Source organism: Apus apus, chromosome Z, assembly GCF_020740795.1.
Source record: "Apus apus isolate bApuApu2 chromosome Z, bApuApu2.pri.cur, whole genome shotgun sequence".
NCBI lineage: Eukaryota > Metazoa > Chordata > Aves > Apodiformes > Apodidae > Apus > Apus apus.
In genome coordinates this window covers 54009081-54031118 of record NC_067312.1, presented here as the reverse complement: position 1 = coordinate 54031118, position 22038 = coordinate 54009081, and positions in this window count along the sequence as shown.

Genomic DNA, 22038 nt, shown 5'->3' with positions numbered 1-22038 from the left:
TAGAAAGCAAGGGGGTCCGGTTCTAACCTTCCTGGGGTATTAAATCTGGGCCGTTTCAGCCTGGGTGAGGCAATCCCAAGTACAAATAGAGGGTGATGGTGGACAATAAGCTCAACATGAGCTGGCAATGTGAGCTTGCAGCCCAGAAAGCCAACTGTGTCCTTGGCTGCATCAAAGGAACTGTGGTCAGCAGGTCAAGGGATTTCCCCCCCTCTACTCAGCTCTTCTGAGACCCCACCAGGAGTACTGTGTCCAGTTCTGGAGCCCCCATCATAAGAAGGGCATAGAGCTCCTTGAGCAAATCCAGAGGAGGGTGACAAAAATGATCAGAGGGCTGCAGCACCTCCCCTATGAAGATAGGCCAAGGAAGTAGGAGTTGTTCAGCCTGGAGAAGAGAAGGCTTCGAGCTGACCTTATAGCAGCTTTCCAGTACCTGTAGGGGGTCTAAAAGAAAGCTGGGGCATGACTTTTTTGCACAGGTATTTAGTGAGAGGACAGGGGATATGGTTTAAAACTTGAAGAGAGATTAGATACTAGGAGGAAATTCTTTACTATGAGGGTGGTGAGACACAGGAACAGGTTGCCCAGGGAGGTCATGGAAGCCCCATGCCTGGCAGTGTACAAGGCCAGGTTGGATGGGACTTTAAGCAACCTGGCCTAGTGGGAGGTGTCCCTGCCTGCACAGAGGGGCTGGATCTAGATGCTCTTTTGCCAGCGGCGAGGGAAGCAAGCAGTCCAGAATCAATGCGATTGATAAAGCAAGCTTCGATTTATTGAATACACAGTGTTACTTTTATACCCTTTTCCAAACCTACTTGTAGTGAATTCATTGGATAGTAACTACTTGTAGTGATTTCATTGGATAGTAACTACTTGTAGTGATTTCACTGGATGGTAACTACTTGCAGTGATTTTACTGGATAGTAACATACACACTGAGTTCCAGGGTTCTTCCTTGTTTTCTCTTATTCTACTTCTCTACCTTGTCCTTGAGTTAGTTTAAGCTAGCAGAGAGATTGTTTATACTTGTGTTAGGCTAAAAAAGAGATTGCTTGTACAGCTGCTATTTGTGTTAACCTCTCAAGGCCTCTCAAGGAGATAGCAAGGACCCATGGCCTTGCTGCTCAAGCCATTCTTCAACACTCTTTAAGGTCCCTTCCAACCCTAGCCTTTCTATAATTCTCTGATTATTTCTCTGTGTCCACATGATGTTTGATTGCAAACTAATATTTTGGAGGCTGTATTCTAGAAGTTTTGCTGACACTACTTTTCTTGATAATATTGTAAGGGACTTCTGTTTAAAAGCAGGACAGTATCATACAAAGGGCAAATTCTGCTGTGACAAAGTCGACATCTATTAGCTTTTATCGTCTGGGTACACAGCATGGCAACCAAATTTTAAAACATGAAACCATAGAACTAGTAATTCTAATACAAGAGTATGTTTTATGAAGCTGCTCCTGCAGGAAGCATTTCTCCATTGATTGCAGGAGAACTCTGAAATGAAGACTCTTCAAGTATTACAACAAGTTTAGATTTTTACTCCACTGAAGAAATATGTTTATCACCACTTTAGGATTCCACACTTATTTTCCTTAGTGGAAATTTCTTCCAGACACGGGAGGCTCACGCCAGTCTCTTAGCCACCTAGAAGACCACAAGGACTTCCCACGTACAGAGCAATGCTTGTGTATAGGTAGGAGGGAGTTGAATCTGTACCCTCAGAAATAGCTGTTGCATCCAGGCCCAGCAGTTTTTCAGGATTAGGTCTGTGAAGTGTGCCGAGTTCGTCTGCTGAACAGTCAGGAATCTTCTCTGTGGTCTGAGTATAGAAATTGCACCATGGAGAATTACTGACACTTCATTTAAATATGTTTTTTCAGTTCAAAGTACCATAGGACAAATGGTATTAAGTAAGATGGTGTGTCATGTCAGAACAGAAGCTGCTCTTTTCTGGTAGGGTAGAAATCTATAGTTATGCAGAGAATTAAATGAAAAAAAAGTCTTGTGAATGTGACAGTAAAATGACAGTTCTGGAGCACTCAAGTCGAAAAACAAAAAGATTCAGGTTTTCATAGTGGCAGTTCTCTGTGTGGGAGGTTCTGTTATTAAGGCTGCCACCGAGACAGGTCTGCTGTGCTGTAATTAGGACTGTAACAGAATCTGTCTGCTCAATAAACAACATTATTTCGATAGCTTATAGAAAAGGTGGGAGTGAGGAAGGAAGTGAAATAACCTTGTTTTGCAGAAAGGCTCTCTGAAATTGAGCAAGGACATCAAAGCATAACAAGGGTCTGAGTTGTTAGATGTTCCTTTCCTACTGAGGCAGCAATATTGGAGCCAGATTTCAAGTGCTCATCTCTTAAGGACCTTTTAGGATTAACCTCTTGAGGGAAGTTGTCTCTGGGGCTTTAGCTAGAAATAGGAATAAATTTTGTGAATTATATGGAGCTGATGTGGAGCCAATGTGACCAGGACAGATTACAGGCCAGGAATTGTTTCAAAATCACAACAATTTGTCCAGTTTACAATGGACAGAGGCTGAAGTCCTTTTTATGGATCTTCCTGCTAAGCAAGTTTTTGAGGAAGATAAAAGCTATAAAGTACATGTTCCTCCATGTTTTTAGGAGACTTTGAAATCAGCGGAGGAGATTGCAACATACATGTTAGGCTTGATACTTCTGATGCTAAGTATCTCTGAAAGTTGCATTATTTTCCAATACCAGAGAGTTACTTAATCATGGTTGGTGAGAATAAAGCACCTAGATCAGAGAACTGTCAGAGTTGGAAGGGACCTCCAGAGATCATCCAGTCCAACTCCACCCCTAAAGCAGGATCCCCTAGAGCACATTACTCAGGGCTGCATCCAGGTGGGTATTGAATATTTCCAGAGAAGGAGACTCCACAACCTCTCTGGGCAGCCTGTCCCAGGGCCCTGTCACCCACCTAGTAAAGAAGTATTTCTTCATATTTAAATGGAACTTCCCATGTTCCAGCGGGTGCCTGTTGCCCCTCCTCCTGTCGCTGGGAACTACTGAACAGAGTCTGTCTCCATGCCTCTTGCACCCACCCTTCAGATACTAAACAGCTTTGACTATCGCAGCGTCTATGTGTGTAACATGCAGCAGATGAACACCGAGGATACCCACAACTCCAGTTTGTAAGGCCACGTGTAGCAAGAGTTAACTATGGAAAAGTAATCTAAACACAGCAGGAAGTTCCAATCTGCTGTTACCAATAAATGTTTGATTCTTCTGTTTTATTGTGCATTTGATGGAATGAGAAGGGCACAGGTAACAGATGTTAGGTACGCCAGGTTTCCAGATACAATAAGATGGCTAAAGTAAAAGTTGTTGCACTCAGGTCTTATCAAAATATCTTCTAATTAGTACTGTGTGCAGGCTAAATTTCTGATGTTTTATTGCCAGTTCTTTATGCAGTAAGTAGGGCAAAAAGGTCTTAGGAAACTGTCACCACATCTGTTCTCTCTGTAGGCTTGCAGTCTTGTCTCTTTGCATTTTTCTTCCTTGCTCCTAGAAACTGGGGACATTTCAAGGCAGTCAGCACAAACTTTAGCAAGTGAACCCAGACTCCTCTAAGGAAAATTCCCACCCAGAGTTAGTCCAGCTGCACTTGCTTTAGAAACCCGTCAGGACACTTTTTCTTAGAAAGGCAGGACAGCATTGCCAAGGATACTTTCAATCCTTAAAAAAAAAGATTTACTGTGGCTTCAGTTTTTAAAACTGCTTTTAAAGAGATGAGGAAATTATAATTTAATTGGATGACTCGCAGAGCTGAAAAACTGGGTGCAGACCTGTATCCTTCTGGATTGCACTGCTAAACTGGGGATTTCTTTCCAGTGACTTCATTGCTAATTTACATCATTTCATTTGACAAACGTGTCAAGTGTGGTAGCTCCACATAGGCTGTAGCTGGTCTCGCATTATCTTGGAGCTGGAGGGGTCCGCTTGGGTGTCAATTCCTGACCTGATTCCTGAGGCTGCAAACATCATGCTTGCAAGCAGCAGTTGTAAAGGTGTTGGTGGCACAGACAACTTCTCATGAAGAGCTGAACTCAGATCACTGCCTTATTTCCCAAAGGTGTCAAAGAGTCATCACAAGACAAGTTCAAAGGTGATTTGAGAAGAGAATTAGAGCCCTATTGGGTGTTGGAACTTCCCATTTCATCCCAATCAAAGACTTGTTAGAATGAGACTCAAATCAGGGGGAGCAACTGTCAGTGCCCCCTTTCTCAGTAAGTAATAACTAAATATTCTGCTTTCCGTTTATTGTGGACAGTGTCTCAGCTTCAGTGAATGTCCAGAGAGTTGAGTACCTGATTGCACAACTGCAGAATTGCTTATTTTGGTTCTTATCTAAGCACCTAATGAAATGCCTGTAATGAGAACAAAGTGAGCTTTATGTAGGTTTATTGCAATAATTTTCTGTGTGGCTTTTGCCTGTTGCTTCGTCGGCAGAGGTGTTTATTTGGGGTTTCCTCTTTCTTTAAGATCTCTTGCCATTCTTCAGTAATGAAGCATATGCAAAGTAGAAAAGGCAAAACAACAACAAAAACCAAACCAAAAGAAAAAACAAACCACACAAATGCTCAGAGGCCCTAAGCATGACTCTTTAGGTTTGTAGTTGCCTGTAACCTGTGCTTGGTGGGCCTGGGTCATATTTGGTCATTGACACTGAGATACGAAAATCCAATTTTTAAGGTAGAGCTGGATTTTGATTTCTCACCCAGTGCCTTAGGATGAATCTTCATTCTTAACGGAGGAACTCGGTGTCTGCAGATGGTAATCCAATGGGAGATCAAATCAGGTCTGTCAACTTGCTGATATCTGAAAACTGAGTGGATGATGAAAACTTGAAGCTGTTTTTAGAGCAGATGAGCAGCACAGAAGCCCGAGTCATCTCTGTCATGTCAGGATGTTCTAGGGAAATTTCATAAAAACAGGCTTGGAGAGAAAACTGTTACCATAACAAATGGATGGTGACCAGTGATAGATTTGGTATCAATTGTACAAAGAGGATTGAGCAGGCAGGTTGCATGTAGATTCTTTAGCAGTGCATGATCCTAGTGTGTGAAGAAGTCACATGTCACAAAGTTTTGCCAGTTTTCTTTCTTGCTTTTTTCTGAGATGGTTACCTGCCCCACTGTCCTTGTGCTGAGGATATTTCTAACCATTTGTTCATGACCTGCTTATTCAGTCTGTACTGATGGTTCGTTTTCTCTTCAAATCATCACTTTCCTTACCCATCAACAAGTTGTTCTCCCTGTTCATATTTTGAGAGCTATTTTGGACATCGATTGAGAGACATTTTGAGCTGTGAATTGCCCTGAACTCATTATGCAACAGCCTCTACCACAAGGAGGCATTGTCCCCATCCAGTATCTAACCCATGCCCCCTTAGTTCCAGTTGCTGACTTTGAGCCATGTAATGGGGAGGGTAAGGAGACAGGTTCATTAAGGTATCGGAGCAGCTAAGTGTGGGTAAATTCCTATGAGGGATTTGCACAATGTCACAAAGGGGACTGTTTGTCAGTGAGGAAACCTTAGCTCCTTTGGGTGGCTTTTGAGCACTGACCCCGAGAAGCAGACAGTAAGAAGCCACAATAAATCTAACTAAAGCTGTGTTAGCAGAGGAGTGTGCTAAGCCTGCGTTTAGATAAGGAAGCTGGTGCTTAGCTAAAAAAGTAGCATTTTGACAAAGGCAGCCAAAGAGCAGCTGTGCTTGGATCACGACTGGCGCGTTAGCAGGTTAAGGGAACTAATGAAACAGGAGCAGGATTCGCGTGGACAGTGAAAATGTGTATAAAAGGCAGCCTGTGTATAAAATAAACGACATTTTGCTTGCATCAAGCTGCGTCCCGTCTCTCAATTGCCGCACTTTTGTAAAATCGATTTGGCATTTGCATGTACATTTAGGTGTCTGAAATACCCTTGCAATCCAGGCTTGATCCCTCTGGTTCCTAGACGTGTAAGTTTGATTTGCAGATCCAGGGACATTCTGTTCAGTCTTTGCATGTAGCCTATATGTATATACCCACGTGTATACGTGTGGATTCCAGACCTCGGTTATTTTGTCTCTATCTGTAGCATCTGTATCTATACCTCTACACACACGTACCCATACAGAAAGTCTTACCTTCTGATGACATCTGTGGCAAGGCAAACTTACCAGGGCTTGGGGTAAGAAGGAGATTCTGAAAATGGTATTGACAGCATGTAAACATGGCGTCCCTGGTTTCTGTGAAATACAGACGAGTGGCTTTCCCTGTTGGTTGTCCCATGATTCCTACGTGCACGGAGCATCTGCAGGTACCTCGCCTGGTGTCTGGCTTCTGTATTAGCCATTCATTGCCGCAGCTGCAGCCTGAGCAGTCATCAGTGTTGCTTGTTTGTCTGTAATTCTAGAGCTTTTGTGAATTTCAGAAATGCAAGGATTGGGTGCTATTTGTGTCTGACTCTCCAGGCTGACTTGTTAGGGATGCTCTCCTGTTGGCTTTCCTTTTGGTGGTGAGGCTTGCACTCGAGGCTGCGTATGCAGCCCAGAACTGTCTGCTCTCCAGGTGTTAAGTGCCTGCTTGAAGTACTTAAAGCACGCTGCCACTCCTTCTGAGTAGGTGGTGGAAGGGATGGAATGAGATGCCCTGTCCTCACAAGTGATCCTGCCAGAGCTGCGCTGCTTTTCAGCTGGGTTGTATCCATGTTGTAGAGAGGATTCTCGTGCTGGGAGATCGCAATCTGGCACTCAGTACACCTCTGCTGTGCTCAGCCTGAGGAGCTGACCCTTGCTTTTTCCACCTGCCAAACTGCTAGAGCGTAGCTGGGAGCTGTTACAGGTGAACCCCACTCTCACTTTTTTCTTTGGTTGCTAAATTTTATGTATGTTAGTCCTACAGGAACAGTGATGAGACTGAGGTCATGGCACATCAGCATCTGTTACCTTTTAAGTATCTTGTCTGCCAAAGATCAGATTCATTTGTTGTCTCCCCCGTGCCCCCGAATTGTGCAACATAAAGCTGGTTTGTGCTCTCAGCAGCTAATTAATGGTGTCTTTCACTGAGACTAGCAGCAGCCCATCTGGGTTGCAGGCCATGTAACCCTGCAGCTGAAGGACTGAAAACTTCACAGCTAGCTTTACAAAGCTACTTCTTGCTTTTTGTTAAAGAAGTGGGTAGTATTAGGGCTGCCAGGAAGAGGTTCCATTGCAAGGCGTTTAAACTTCACGAGGTAGCAAAGTAAGAGTTTTGAGTGATCAGTAGCAGTCCCTGCCCCTTCATAACTGCTCCTACAGGTGGTACTTGGGGAAGGTGAAGTTTGTAGATGTATGCCCTAATGTGTCCATCTACCAAAGTCAGTTTGTTTCACCAGAGGTTGGTGAGCAGCTTTTGCCGTCCAGGCTGTTGGCACCAAGCTCCTGAAGTCCGCACAAAAGTGGCTGTGAATCCCTGTTCCATGCTGGCATGCATGCAAAACTCAGGTCTCTGAAACTCAGCTGGTGAGCCATGCCTTTGCTGCTTGTTCAGATGGGAAGTCCTCAGTGTCACTGAGTACAACTCTCCAGCTGTAGTGGCCACATCACATGTGCTCCCAAACGAGTTCTAAAACCAGCTTCTTCAAAAGGGCCGTGTTGCCAAGAGCTTAGAGGAGGTGAACCACGCAGGCTTTTACCAAGCTCCTGGATGAGCTGCACCCAAGTGTTTGGGGCAAGTGCTTGGGCTGCATTACTACTGCCAGCCACATCCAGTCAAGTTACTCAATCTACCTTGGTCGTTTTGTGAGTGGAGCTCAGCAGCAGGCATAAGGGACTTAGACACTAAATCCCAGAGCCCTTCTATTTCCCTGTGTTCTCCGGCATGTGCTATAACTGGGCTGACTCTCCGTTGGGTGTTGGGTTGGATGGGCTGACCGACTTTCCGACTGACAGAGACTATCTTGCAGACTCTGACTGCCTTGGTTTTGCCTGGCCTGACATGTAACTGGCTCTGACAGACCATCTAACATTCTGAAGAGCTGTGACTGATTTTGCCTGACCGACCCTGAGTTTGACAGATCGAGACTGGCTGACTCTGACTGACCTTGGCTTTGACACAATCCCTAACAGAGTGACTTTCTAACGGATTGACTGTCTGATGGACTCTGGCTGACCTTTAAGTGTGATGACTGACTCTCTGACACACTGGCACTGTCTGTACTCTGACTGACAGAAGGACAATGAAGCTGATGAAAGGTTTGGAGCACACATCTTACGAGGAGAGGCTGAGGGAGCTGGGCTCATTCAACCTGGAGAAAAGGAGGCTGAGGGGAGACCTTATTGCTCTGTACAACTCCGCAAAAAGAGGTTGTACAGAGGTGGGCATTGTTCTGTTCAATGAAGTTGCTAGTGATAGGGCAAGAGGTCATGGCCTCAAGTTCTGCCGGGGCAGGTTTAGATTGGATTTTAGGGAGAGTTTCTTCACTGAAAGGGTTGCCAGGCATTGGAACAGGCTGGCCAGGGCAATGGTGGAGTCAGCATCCCTGGATGGATGGAAGAGTTGTTGATATATTTACAGAGGGGTTTCCTGTCATCTTCAATAACTGCAGCCAGGTTGATTTCAAGTTGAGCTTTGGCCCTCCTGGTTTTGTCCCTGCACAGCCTCACAACATCCTTAGAGTCATCCTGAGTGGCCAGCCCCTTTTTCCAAAGGCCATACACTCTCCTTTTTTTCCCTGAGCAGCAGCCAGATCTCTTCATTCAGCCAGGCTGGCCATCTTCCCCACCAGCTCATCTTTGGCACCGGGGGATGGCCTGTTTCTGTGCCCCTAAGACTTCCCTCCTGAAGAATGCCCAGCCTTCCTGGACTCCTTTGCCTTTCAGGACTGCCTCCCAAGCGACTCCGTCAACCAGTCCCCAAAACAGGTCAAAGTTTGCCCGCCGGACGTCCGAGGTGGCAGTTCTGCTGTGGGAAAACAGAACCTGGATTGCAGTTTAACTTCCTCAGAAGGAGCTGTGCAGAGGAGTGTGAGATGAGCAGTGCTTTACTGGGTATTTGGCCTTGCACCTGACAAGCAGGCAAACTTCGGTCCGGTAAGCCCAACTCGCTGGCGGGAAGGAATGCATCGCTGTCCTTGTCTGCACACCTTCAAACCCCTGATGGCTCCCTGGCTGGACTGGGCACCACTTGTGGAGCACAGCGAAGGCTCCACCGTCAGAGGTCGTGCAACAAAGGCTGGATCTAAGCCTGTGTGGCTTCATCTGGTGACTGGCATGCCAAGTGAGCCCTGGTCATAAAGGAATCTGGAATTTACATGCAAAGCAGGCACTGGGAATCTCCCTTACGTTTTTCCTGTTTAATAAACATTATTGGTTTGCTGAGAGCCAATCAACACACTAGTTATGGCCCAAGTCCCACCAGGTCAAAAGGTAATAAATTAGTTCTTGAACCCCTTGTTCAGCACAAGAAGAGCACCCCCCCTGGGACAGGTCAACGGGCCTGACCCTCTCTTCTTCCCCACAGGTAGAGACATGACTTCCACCTTCGGGATCGGGGTGAAAGCATCCCCAGGTGTCTTGTGTCTTGCAGATCTCTATTATTCTTGCTGCAATACTGACACCTACTAACAGCGCTGCTGTAGGCAGAGCATTTACCAACGGCCATCTCAAACTTGTTACACGTGTCGCCATCACAAATCACCTTACATTTCTATCTAACAGCTGCTTTGTGTTTGCCACTTTGCTGAGTCCATTCTCACAGCAGTCCTCACTTGAGGACAGTGGGACAGGCTGTAGAGTCCCTACACGAACATTTGTCTCAAAACAGCTGCCCTGACAAAACGGACACTGTGCTCGGCTGGGAGCCTCATTCAATAACCACCTGGACCCTGTTCTCACAAGGAAAGACCCTCCTTTGGTATCCACCCCGACAAACTGGGCCCTGGTCTCGCAAGAAGAGCCCCTCCTTCGGTGGTCATCCCGATAAGCTGGACACTGTCCTTGCAAAGGGAGCCCCTCCTCTGGTGGCCACCCTGATAAGCAGGACACTGGTCTTATTTAAGAAGGAGCAGCGGGATGCTAGCGGCACCCTGTGGAGGCAGAGTGCCGTATTGTGCAAGCCCAAACAGAGAGCGCATGCAGAACTAAGGATCGTTGCTTGGTCAACCCAGCCGGGAGGCCTAAGCAACCACCTGGTTCCCCATGTCCCACAGACTCATTTCTAGAACACTCTGAAATTCCACACTGGGTCTGCGCAAGATACGTCAAGCCCCCAAAAAAAGGTTGGCCCAGGTAGCATAAAAGACGCTTGGGGCGTGCCTGCCATCCAAGGACCACAGCCTCCTACCAAGATCAGCACTGGAACCAAGTGAGTGATATCTTTTCTATCCCTCTTTATCTCTCTCTCCTGGTTCTTTCCTTCTCTCTCTCTCTGTTTCTAACCTCATCTTGGCACGTAAGGGTAACATAGTCTCCAAGTTTGTTGAAGTTTTATAGCCCCTTGCTTTGACAAGTTTTGCTAATTGTAACCTGTTGCCTTGGTAACTTTGTTAAGCTTTGTTAGTTGTAGCCTGTTGTTTTACAATTTCCTTAAGTTTTGCTAAGTTCAAATCCATTGCTTTGAAAGTACCTTTTTGCTAAGTTCTTCTATTTGCAACCCATTGCTTTTGAGAGTATGGTGTGGTGTGTTTTTGACAAGCTGTATAATCTTACTCTTACAGGCAGCTGCCAGCACACAGCTTTCCAACTAGCATCACAGAACCCTCCCCACCTGCCCAGAAGAAACACCCCCATCAATTTCACATGCCAGCCAACAAGTGTTTTTAATTCCAGCTCTGGCTTTTCTGCCTGTTGGCCAGGGGACGGGCAGGCAGTTGGCAGCATCCCCTTCTCCTTGGCATGACCCCCATCATCCCCATCAATGCTTTGGCTTCTTTCTCTCAGGTGCTGAATTCCTCCTCCTCCTTTTCCAAGCAGAGTCTGTGAAATCCACAGATGTGCTGTGGAGATCACGGCCCAGGCCCCGATGCTGGGAGCTGCTCCGCACCCTTTTCTTTGCCTGGGTTTGCTCCTGAGCAGCGCGGGCTGGCGGAGCCCTCCGGGAGCTGCTGTTGGAGGGCCCTGCAGCTGCCTCATCCCTGGGAGCAGCGTCAGGAAGAGGATGATCATGCCTCGTATTCCTCCCTGCTGAGCTGTTGTGGTCCACGGGGTTCACTAACCTGCTGTGGCGATCACTGCCCCGCTGTGGGGATCTGCTCCGGGCCTGCTCCCTGACACTGCTCCTCTGCCACTGGAAAGAAGGGCCAAATCCGTGCCACCCCTTGCTGCTGTCTCTGGGCCTGTGGTGCCACCCATGGTGAGGCGGGTAGATGTGGACCAGGCAGACACGTTCCCTTATGCACCAAGAGCAGTCCGTCCTGCTCCACCAGAAAGGGGAGGAAGGGACAAGGTGACTGCCCTGCTGGGATTGCTGGACAGTACTGGCTGGTACAATGTAAGTGACATGCTGGATTTGCCGGCCAGTAGCCGCTGGTGCCAGGGGTGTGCCATGCTGGGATTGCTGGGCAGGGATGGCTCGTGCAAAAGTGGAGTGGGCACGTGGTGGTCCCAGGGAGACAGAAACCATTTGTTCAGGTTGCAGACTGGAGCGCATGGATATCTGGCCAGTGCTGCCTGGTCCAAAGAAGCTGCCCTGCTGGGATTGCTGGACAGTACTGGCTGGTACAATGTAAGTGTCATGCTGGATTTGCCGGCCAGTAGCGGCTGGTGCCAGGGGTGTGCCATGCTGGGATTGCTGGCCAGGGATGGCTGGTAAAATGTAAGTGTCGTGCTGGATTTGCCGGCCAGTAGCGGCTGGTGCCAGGGGTGTGCCATGCTGGGATTGCTGGCCAGGGATGGCTTGTGCAATGTAAGTGCCATGCTGGATTTGCTGGCCAGTAGCAGCTGGTGCCAGGGGTGTGCCATGCTGGGATTGCTGGCCAGTAGCCGCTGGTGCCAGAGGTGTGCCATGCTGGGATTGCTGGGCAGGGATGGCTCGTGCAAAAGTGGAGTGCGCACGTGGTGGTCCCAGGGAGAGAGAAACCATTTGTTCAGGTTGCAGACTGGAGCGCATGGATATCTGGCCAGTGCTGCCTGGTCCAAAGAAACTGCCCTGCTGGGATTGCTGGACAGTACTGGCTGGTACAATGTAATTGCCGTGCTGGATTTGCTGGCCAGTAGCAGCTGGTGCCAGGGGTGTGCCATGCTGGGATTGCTGGGCAGGGATGGCTCGTGCAAAAGTGGAGTGCGCACGTGGTGGTCCCAGGGAGAGAGAAACCATTTGTTCAGGTTGCAGACTGGAGCGCATGGATATCTGGCCAGTGCTGCCTGGTCCAAAGTCAATGCCATGCAGGAATTGCTGTCCAGTGCTGGCTGCTGGAAATGGTGTGCCATGCTGGGATTGCTGGCCAGTACTGGGTGGAGCAAAGACACTGTCAGAAAGGGATTGCAGGCCAGTAGTGGCTGGTGAGAAAGTGCACTGGGAACAAGGTGGTCCCGCAGAGAAAGACGATGATTGTAAAGGTTTCAGATACTGAGAGAGCCCAAGTCCCTGGCCAGTGCTGCCTGGTCCAATGCCACTGCCAGGAAGGGATTGCTGGGCAATAGTGGCTGGTGGAAACGGTGTGCCCTGCTGGGATTGCTGGCCAGTACTGGGTGGAGCAAAGACACTGTCAGAAAGGGATTGCAGGCCAGTAGTGGCTGGTGAGAAAGTGCACTGGGAAGAAGATGGTCCCGCAGAGAAAGACGATGATTGTAGAAGTTTCAGATACTGAGAGAGCCCAAGTCCCTGGATAGTGTTGCCTGGTCCAATGCCACTGCCAGGAAGGGATTGCTGGGCAATAGTGGCTGGTGGAAACGGTGTGCCCTGCTGGGATTGCTGGCCAGTACTGGGTGGAGCAAAGACACTGTCAGAAAGGGATTGCAGGCCAGTAGTGGCTGGTGAGAAAGTGCACTGGGAAGAAGATGGTCCCGCAGAGAAAGACGATGATTGTAAAAGTTTCAGATACTGAGAGAGCCCAAGTCCCTGGATAGTGTTGCCTGGTCCAATGCCACTGCCAGGAAGGGATTGCTGGGCAATAGTGGCTGGTGGAAACGGTGTGCCCTGCTGGGATTGCTGGCCAGTACTGGGTGGAGCAAAGACACTGTCAGAAAGGGATTGCAGGCCAGTAGTGGCTGGTGAGAAAGTGCACTGGGAAGAAGATGGTCCTGCAGAGAAAGACGATGATTGTAAAAGTTTCAGATACTGAGAGAGCCCAAGTCCCTGGATAGTGTTGCCTGGTCCAATGCCACTGCCAGGAAGGGATTGCTGGGCAATAGTGGCTGGTGGAAACGGTGTGCCAGGAAGGGATTGCTGGCCAGTACTGGCTGCTGCAGAAGTGCAGTGGGCACAAGATGGTCCCAGGGAAAAAGAAGATGTTTGTAAAGGTTGCAGATAATAAGAGAGCCCGAGACCCTGGCCAGTGCTGCCTGGTCCAATGTCACTGCCAGGAAGGGATTGCTGGCCAGTGCTGACTGGCACCAAGGGTGTGCCATGCTGGGGTTCCTGGGCAATAATGGCTGGTGCCAAGGGTGTGACATGCTGGGGTTGCTGGGCAATAGTGGCTGGTGCCAAGGCTGTGCCATGCTGGGGTTGCTGGGCAATAATGGCTGGTGCCAAGGGTGTGCCATGCTGGGGCTGCTGGGCAATAATGGCTGGTGCCAAGGCTGTGCCATGCTGGGGTTGCTGGGCAATAATGGCTGGTGCCAAGGCTGTGCCATGCTGGGGTTCCTGGGCAATAGTGGCTGGTGCCAAGGCTGTGCCATGCTGGGGTTCCTGGGCAATAATGGCTGGTGCTAAGGGTGTGCCATGCTGGGCTTGCTGGGCAATAGTGGCTGGTGCCAAGGCTGTGCCATGCTGGGGTTGCTGGGCAATAATGGCTGGTGCCAAGGGTGTGCCATGCTGGGGCTGCTGGGCAATAATGGCTGGTGCCAAGGCTGTGCCATGCTGGGGTTGCTGGGCAATAATGGCTGGTGCCAAGGGTGTGCCATGCTGGGGTTCCTGGGCAATAGTGGCTGGTGCCAAGGCTGTGCCATGCTGGGGTTCCTGGGCAATAATGGCTGGTGCTAAGGGTGTGCCATGCTGGGGTTGCTGGGCAATAGTGGCTGGTGCCAAGGCTGTGCCATGCTGGGGTTGCTGGGTAATAATGGCTGGTGCCAAGGGTGTGCCATGCTGGGGCTGCTGGGCAATAATGGCTGGTGCCAAGGCTGTGCTATGCTGGGGTTCCTGGGCAATAATGGCTGGTGCCAAGGCTGTGCCATGCTGGGGTTGCTGGGCCATAATGGCTGGTGCCAAGGCTGTGCCATGCTGGGGTTCCTGGGCAATAATGGCTGGTGCAGAAGTGCAGTGGGCACAAGATGGTCCCAGGGAAAAAGAAGATGTTTGTAAAGGTAGCAGATCATAAGAGAGCCCGAGTCCCTGGCCAGTTCTGACTGGTCCAAAGTCACGGCCAGGAAGGAATTGCTGGGCAATAGTGCCTAATGGAAATGGTGTGCCTTGCTGGGGTTGCTGGCCAGTACTGGCTCGTGCAAAAGTGGAGTGGGCACATGGTGGTCCCAGGGAGAAAGAAGACCTTTCTAGAGAGTGCAGACCAGAGTACTGGGACAGCTGGCCTGTGCTGGCGGATTTTAAAGAGCTGCCATCTTGGAAATTTTGGCCAGTGGTGGCTGGTGCAAAGTCGCTGCCAGGCTGGATTTGCTGCCCAGTAATGGCTGGTGCCAAGGCTGTGCCCTGCTGGTATTGTTGGGCAATACTGGCTGGTGCCAAGGGTGTGCCCTGCTGGTATTGTTGGGCAATACTGGCTGGTGCCAAGGCTGTGCCCTGCTGGTATTGTTGGGCAACACTGGCTGGTGCCAATCGTGTGCCCTGCTGGTATTGCTGGCCAGTAGTGGCTGGTGCCAAGGGCGTTCCCTGCTGGTACCGCTGGCCAGTACTGGCTGGTGCCAAGGGTGTGCCATGCTGGGATCGCTGGCCAGTGCTGGTTCGTGCAAAATTGGTTTGGTCAGATGGTGGTCCCAGGGGGGTAAAATCCTTTGATAGGGCTTGCTTATCAGTGTACCTGGAGAGAAAGAGAGCAATCCTGTGTAGGGCTGTTCTTGCAGCCCCCTCAGGGCTTCAGTCACTTCCTTGGAGCGGTATCAATGACAGAGAAAAGATAGAAGCAAGGCTACAAATAGCATATTCCATTGGGGTCTTCCCACCAGGTCTGTCCCTGTTGGTGGAGCACGACCTCCTCTTGATACCCTTTGTAGCCTCCTAAGTAGAAGTTGGCAGCCGGGCAGCAGCCTAAAGCCCAGCCAGGAAAGATAAGGACTGACGTGGAGCAGTTGGGGTTTGACAGCGCTGAATAACATGGACAGGAATTGCCTCCTCTGACAGAAAGAGGAACGTGCACTGGGGTGGGAAGAAAGAGAGCAGAACTGGGAAGAGGAAACGTATTCTGAACACATCTTAACACTGGTTATTACCTGAGATAAAACAGTAAATAGGCTTCCTGGTTGAGAACTGTGTTGAGGTCAGAATGCGTCACAGACGAGTCGTCCATCTTATACCACCTAAAATTTCGGGCCTGCAAAAGAGGCATCGATACGGGGAGGTGAACAGCGTGGCTTCTCCACAAAAACACAGGTAGAAAACTACAGAACCAAGAGCACGCCAAGACAAATGCAATCCAGCCCCAGGTCCAGAGACCTTCTCCCCCAAAGCCTTGGCTGCCAGGAACAGTGTCAGGAAAGCTTGTCTTCCCCAGGGCACACTGTTCCCTTGTCAGGAAGGAAGCTGCTCTTTACCCTGATGTAGCAGTAGTAGTGTCCCGAGTGACAGGTGTCACCGCTGTGCACCAGGACGGCATACAAGTTGTAACTGAGTGGTTCTTCTGTTGCCTGGGACATGTATGGCCCAAGATCCAAGAACTCAGGATACTGCACGACCTATGGAGAGACCAAGAGGGCTCACAACCTATCCTTGGAATGCCTCATAACACAGCCTTCCAAGGGCAGGGCCCAGACGTGTAGAAAAACATCTCTGGGGCAGATGAACACTTGCTTTTCCCTAAAGCTCCATCCATGCCAGGGTTTGGGTGGCAGGAAACTGCTCTCAGCCAAAGCAGCTCTGTCGGAGCAGAGTCAGTGCTTGTCCTCCCACGGGAAATCTCTCCTCAGAAGGGAACAGGAAGCACTCACCGGGAGCAAGCCGCGAGAAAGCGTCCTGCTTTGGGAAACCTCCTGCTCCCGGCAGGGAAGGCTGCACTCCAGCTGCCTACGTACCTTGGTGATCTTCATGCCGGTGGAATCTTCAAACCTCTTCAGACACAGCGTGAGAACCTCCGGTGCCCAATGGATGGTTGAAGTCTTGGTGGCGGCAGCCATCTGGCCACAGCTGGAAACCAAGTACAGAGCCAAGTGCTGAGATCAGCCCTTGAAATGCCCCCTTCTCTTGCCCCAAGAAGGCCAGACAAACTTTCACCTCCCCCCCGTCTTTATGCTACTTTCAGACTCATCAGCTGCCAGAAGGCTGCACAAAAGTGAAGCTGTGCCTCATCACTGGGCTCTTGCCCTCCGTGAAAGGCCAACTGATGCTCTCAAACATGCAAAACCTTACGGCAGGATCTAGTATCTAAGACATGCTTAGGAATCATCTTACAGGCGACATCTGAAGCCGCTTCCGGCATCTAGCTGCTCAGGCTTCACAAAGTTCTCTAGCGCTTCAGTGACAGATGCGGCTGCCTGGAGAAGGGAGAAAGCAGAGCACAGAGCTGAGGGAAGTGCTCTCACCCAACCACTTCCCAGGAGCTGACAAGAAGACCCAGGTGGCTGAGGCTGAGGAGACCCCACTGTCAACCCACAAGCAGTGCCCAGCAAGAGGCAGAAAGAGCGCATTCTGCTGCACACTTCCCTCCTTTCCCAGGGATTCCCGAGGCTGTCAAGAGCTCCCTCCCTGTGGCACCGCCCAGTTCAGCTCCCGGTGGTGTGCAGGGTCACCAATAATGAAGACAACCCAACTCATCAGCCTGGGAGCCAGACGGGTGTGGAGGGGGGCAAAGGGAAGAAGGAGGAGAGTATGTCAAGGGTGCAGAGGGGACAATGCGTGTTTGTCCAGCTTAAAGCCAGCACCTGCAGGGAGATCACTGCCATGGGCTCTGCCGCAGGACGCAGGCCATGCCACTTCCCACCCACCAGCAAGCTCTCTTGTGTTCCCAGGGTACGTTTTTCAGCCAGCTGCCTTGATGCTGGAAAGCTACAGGGGCCTCGGGACATGTGGAAACGCAAGTAGAAACCCTCTTACCTTTATGTCCAGAAAGACATCCAGGAAGGGCTCAAAGCGCTCAGAAGCCCTTCTGCAGCTCAGGCACATGACTGGAAAGCAAATGGGGAAGCTCAGTGACAGGGGAAGTCGAGCGACTGCGCCGGCCCCGCTCCTCACGCCTCTGATGCCCGTCACCCAACCAGCTGTTTCTCACAGGCAGACCGAAGGGCACAGACAGTTCCAAGGAGAGCAAGAGTTGTGGAAAAGTACCTCTGGATCGCAGAAAGCTCCCAAATATCTGGTGGATGATGTTTGGTTGAAAAGAGATGTCCAAGCTGGAAATAAATGGGAAGGCAGAGAGTTACCTCCTCCAGGAGTTCTGCTTTCTCTGAAAACCCTGGGCCCAGGTTTTCCTTTTTGGGGAGAGCCCACTGAGAGTCCAAAGGGCTGGGGCACATGGGAGAGAGGTCATTTGCTTGTGCTTACTTGCCGGTCTCAGGCAGACAAGCCATCTGCATGGCTTCAAGAATGCACCGTAAGAACTCGTGGGCATCTTCCTGATGGCCAACCTTAAAACGCTCCTGTCCTATGACTAAGAGAGAAGAAGTGAGTAGTTCTCTCCTACAAGAGGGGAAGAAAACATGTCAAAGCACCTGCAACAACTTACAGTCGAGAACGCTGAGGATGTCCAAAGGCATGATGGAAGTGGCTCCAGGACGCAGCACACTGTCAACGTGCTTTTGCATTTGGCACATCACGCAGGAGGATGGCAGAAGACCTGAAGAGGGAGGAAGGGAGGCTTCCCAGGTTAGCAAAACAGCCACAGCGATGGGAAGCCTAGTGGAGATCTGGAAGTTGTAACAACAGACTCCACTCCTCTTCTCCCAGGGGGCCAATGTCCCAACAAGCCCAGCACTCTAGTGCACAGAAAACTTTCTCCAGAGGGGTGCTGAACTGACAGCAGTTTTCTCTGCAATGAGCAAAGAGGGCTGAACTTGCAGGAATGGAGACCCAGGCGCCGGGCTAGAAAGAGGTAGGTGCCTTTCTGGAGATGAGCTACGCTCAGATGCGCCAAGCAGCTTCTAGGCTTGAGTGTTCAAAGAACACCAGCCTGGGCCATGGGCTGACAAAGAAGGGCTGCTCTTCTCCTACGTCCCGTTGCACATGCTGGGAATCCCTGGGAAGCGCCCAACAGGTTTGCAAGCAGATGTTCATACAGGTACTCACAGGATTGGCTGTGCTCCCGAGAGAGCAGGTAGATGGTGAGAGGGGCTGTGTAGGTCAGGCACTGCAGCACTGCGTTGAGGAAGCAGGTGTTGCCTAAGTTCTGGAGTCCTGCTCCAACGTCTGGTCTTTCCTGCCAGCCCGTGCTTCCTTGTGGAGCCATTCCTGCGGCAATGACTGCAGGGAAATGACATTGGGAAAGAGAGGAGACCATATGCTTGCCTAAAAGCATCTTTTAAAAGCCCAGTTCTTCCTCTGCAGGAGCATCCAGGGCAACCGGCTTGAACCTCCAAGCCAGAAATGCCAGGGGAAGCCTGACACTGCCACTGGAATGGACTGGTCCTGAAGCACTTTTGGAAACTAGGCCGCTTGTTCCCCTGCTTGCTTTGCCCCAAGTCCAACAAACCCACACTCAGACTTGTGTGCCTCTGGCTAGCTTCCTTTTCCCCTAGGGCCTGGAACTGGCTTATCAGGCCAAGCCTTCCCGTTTCCTGGTGGTCACCGGAGGAAAACAAGCCAGCACCGAGCACAGAAGGTAGCCCTACTGACGGCAGATCTTCCTACGAGCAATGCCATCTTTCAAAGTCTCGTCCATAGTGGCAGAGAAGTGACACAGCCCATTTTCCTGCATCTCATCCAAGCCCCCTGGGTAAGTCTGACTGCTGTCAGGCATGCCCCTGGATTCCCTCTGGGTTGTCAGCACATCAACACCTGGGGCTGCAGCCCCAGCCCTTGCCTCTGGCACTCACTAAGCCCAGACCTGCTGAGGAAGCCGCTGCTCACAGGAGTCGTTCCGCACTGTGGCTGTTGCTGCTCTCAGGAAAAGAGGGGAAATCTCTGGATGACCAAGATGACCAAGGCTGTCAGGACGTGCTCCAGAAAGAGAAGGTCAGCGCCAATCCCGTTGCCTGATTGCACAGGAAGGATTGTAGCTCAATGAAATGATAAGAAAATGCCCCAGCCAAAAGGCACAGGTTCAGCATCTGCCACCAGGAGTGTCCCTGTGGGGCTGGCACCTGCTGCAGAGCTGCAGGCCTGAGGGCACACAAGTAGCCAGGGAAGGAGCCGACGTATCCCAAAGGTGAGCTCAGCCCAAGTGGTTGTCAGTGGGGCCCACACTGGGGCCACTGGGGCTCTTATACCCCGGCCACGTGACATCACAGGTGCCACGCCTGTGCCACATCACTGCCCCTTTGTGACGTCACAGGGTTGCGTGGCAACATGTCCCCTCACTGTAAAGTCAGGGGGTTCCGTGGCAACTGTCTCCTCACAGCCTGGTCACCTCCTGCCCCCACTGGGCTTCCCCAGGTGCTGCTGATGAGGGGCTGTTCATCCCCTGGCAGAGCTCCCACCTCTTCCAGGAGCTGCACAGCCGGACAAATGAAAACCTGCCCAGGGCTCTGGATTTGGGCTGAAAACAGTGTTGATAATCCAGAGTAGTGTCAGATTCCAACAGAGCAGCACTGCAAAACCTGCAGACGAGAAGCCGCCACGGGGACTCGCAGGGTCTGCATGTGGGAGGTGATGGACAGCCCAGCTTGCCTTTTCCTCCTGTGGTGAGCTAGTTTCTTGGCTTGAGCCTGCTAGCACACGATCTTGCACGGGATTGTAATGAACTTGGTAGCTTGTCTCCGCGTGTATGGATTGGACTTTGCACGCCCGGTGTTTTTTGGGACAACATTGCTGAAAAGATCCAGACAGTTTGGGCTTGCAGCAGGGACTGGTTGATTGAGCACACAGCTCACCAAATCAAAAGATTCCAAACTGTGGTGCGTTAAGGCACAGACTCCAGGGTGAGAAGCAATGGAATTGTTTATTTTGGGAAAATGCTCCCTCATAAACTTTTACAGGGGGAACTGAGAACAAGCAAGCGGAGTGCAGAGTGTAAACAGCACTCACACCTGCCCCTTGGCACATACACGGTCCTTGGGTTCCCAGGATGCAGCCAATCACACACCGAGCACATGACAAGCGGTGTCCTGATTTATGTCAACACTCACAGCGCTGCTCACAGCAAGCCATGGCCCTTAGCTGCTCTCATATTGGTTTTATCTACTTCTTTACAGAGAGAGGAGGCCCCTTTTCTTTTCCCATGGCTCTTCTCCACACCAAACAGCGGGATTTTGGACACTTCTCTGATGCTAGAACTAGTGCAGCAGGGTGCAGGAATGCTGCTCACCTAGGGCTGCTCTGCTCACCTGTGTAGGGAGAAAAACCATAGAATCCAGTCCAGAGGTTTCACTGGCAATTATTTGAGGCCCTTTTATTGACTCCTGCTCATTTTTGTCAAAACATGCCTCCCAAAGGTGGGAAGATCCAATAGAGGGGGATAACCTCATGGGTCGAGAGCAAGGCAGTGAGGCAAAGCTGTGTGCACAAGCAAAGCCGAACAAGGAGCTTATTCTCCACTTCTGGCAAGCAGATGTCCAGGCACCCCCTGGGACCTGGCTCCATCACACACAGTGGTGCTCCACCCCCAAGAGATTCGCTGCTCCCTGCAGAGCCAGCCTCACACCTCCCCACGCTCCTACGCAGCCCCCCTGGCCCCACAGGCTCTCCCCACAGCCTTGGGGCCAGCAGCTTGGCCTCCCACCATGTCCTCCACCCATGGCTTCTCCCCACGCCTGGGCAGAGACCCCCCTGAGCCAACCCCACCTGGCCTGGGTGGGTGGGAAGAAAGCTGCGCGTGTCCCCCTGTACCAGGTGTGCAAAGCCCAGCAGCTGCAGGCGGGCTGAGCGAGGGGCGTCTGGCTGCCCTGCTGGGCTCCTGCATGGCCACCTCCCTGGGCAGGGCAGGGCAGGTCCGTGTGGGGACTCTTCCCCGAGGCTGCAAGGGACTCCAGGGACACGAAAGCAGCGTCAGCTTTGCTGCTGGTCGCGGGAAGCCCCTCCGGGCAAGCTGAGCCCCGCTGGGCGCTGAGCAGAGCTGCCCATCCCGGGATGCTTTCATAGCTCGCTACTTTGTACTCTAAAACCTGCGATTGGTGCTGCGCCCTCTGCTTGGAGCCATCCTCCAACCAGAGCCCCAGAGCTCGCTGCAGTCTGAGGGCGGAACAGCGACCATGTTGCGGTTTTCCCGCCACAGGGTTCCCGGCTGGAGTCCTGCTCCCCGTTGCGGAAGGCAAGTTGTTTAGTCCCTGGGGAGGGGGAAGGCAGGGAGCACGAGGAGCAGGCATTTTGAGCAGCTTAGGGCAGTGCTCCGCGAGGCATCACTTGCTCCAGAGCGGGGACCCTCACAAGGGGTGGCAGCCCCTGAGCTGGGGGCTGCGTCTGCAGGGCTGGAGCAGCAGGAGCTGGCAAGGGCCTGAGGCCGAGGAGCCCGAGCTGTGGGCAGGAGAGCAGGGAAAGGCAGCAGAGACAGTGGAGCTGCAGGGGAGGCTGTTCCTGCCTGGGACAGCTGGGCTTTCCCCGTCCTGCTGCTCTGCTCTCCCCTTGCCACGGCCGCCACGCTGGGCATGGGGCTGCTGAGAGATGTCCCTGCACGGGGCAGAGCAGCTGGCAGCACGCAG